The sequence below is a fragment of the Haplochromis burtoni genome, unplaced genomic scaffold (genome assembly GCF_018398535.1).
Source record: "Haplochromis burtoni strain Fernald_Lab_line unplaced genomic scaffold, NCSU_Asbu1 Contig_8, whole genome shotgun sequence".
NCBI lineage: Eukaryota > Metazoa > Chordata > Actinopteri > Cichliformes > Cichlidae > Haplochromis > Haplochromis burtoni.
Window position 1 is genome coordinate 336,037 of NW_024582369.1, and position 1,579 is coordinate 337,615.

The following is a 1,579-nucleotide window of genomic DNA, read 5'->3' on the forward strand; positions in this document are numbered from 1 at the left end:
CAACATGCTCTGAAGTCAGTTCCAGTCCACGAAAAAATGTTTGTAACAAAATATCGATTTCTGCTGTCCCTGTATCGATACATTATTAGCAAACAAAATATCACGATACTACACAGTATCGATTTTTTTCCCCCACCCCTAATAAATAAGGAATGATTATAACATACCTCGACTCCTACCCTTCTTTCATTTCTCTTTACACAGTGCAGTACTTGTACTTCTGCTTTATCGAAAACATTTAAATCAGTGTTGTTGTTCTTGCCAGTGAGTCACAACACTATGGATATAAGCTAAATTGAATCTCAAAATAAAATCCAATCAGCATTTTGCTGTCTTCCTGTGATTATCTACCCCTGGAGTGCAGAGCGGAGGGCTGCACTGTACGCTGGTGACACTGTAGGCTGCAGCAGCTGAAATGCAGGATGACGCCAGAATGTGGCAGGTGGCAGGATTAATGCACAGCTGGGTTACCGTTTCATGATATTAAGCATGAATATGTCTTTTCACCTCACTTTGATGTGGTTAACTCAATGTCATGTCCATGAAATCCTCCAAAACTGTGTATGAAACACCAAATATGATGTTTATATTGATTTATGCTTTGTGTGCATTCTTCTGAGATCATTTGAGAAGGTTGTACATCTATTAGTGTGATTACTGTAAATGTAAAAATACTGGGGTGACAGTTGTGCATTAAGCTGCAGAGCGACTGCACTGTCCATGCCAGAGGGTGATGTGAGTAGATGAATCGCTGATGGGCGGTCTCATCTCTGTGCATATAGATTTCATAAGGTCCTTTGTATTATTCATAATTGAAAGTAGGAGTTCTAGTGTTAGCTATGATGCTGAGCCAGGGAACACTGCATGTACGCATGTTTTGCATATCTAACTTTATGTCTCACTTGCCTTTTTTGACTTTTATGTTCACATACACATTTAGACTTAATATATGGCAAGAGTTAATTATATTAAGTTTTATAAGTAATTTTCTGTCTAATAATTACTGAAGCTCAAATACCAGACATCCAGGAAACCATCAACTTTGATTGTCATGTAAACTTAGGACTGTTTGTGGTGAGACGTGGAATGAAAGGGTTTCATTCATGTCTTCCAGTCTCTAGTCAGAAGTGGTATTTGGATATAAAGCGTGAGAGATATTGAGCGTGAGAGATATGCATATTTAAGGGGGGAAGGGGGCATTTTTGCATGGCTTCAGTGAAGCAGCTTGATGATGCTCTGGGGACGGTGTGTGAGGATGGACTGACAGGGGGAGGACGCCTGTCTCTGACTGACGCACCCTAGTGGAAAGTTCCTTTTGGTGTCTGCTTCCTTCACTCACTGCCAAAGCCAGCCTGACCCGAACCATTTCATTCCTCTGAGTTGTGACCAGACCAGCTGCCGCAGCTCCCTGTGGAAGGAAGTGGATTTAATTCAGTCAGACTCTGGAAGCTGGTCACCAAGCTGGAATCACCTCTTCTACTTCCTCTTTGTTAAGGAAAGGAAAGCAAAAAACAAAACACAGGAAAATATACTTTCTCTTTTGCCCTCACCCTCTGCCCTCCCTCTCATTTCTCTCTCT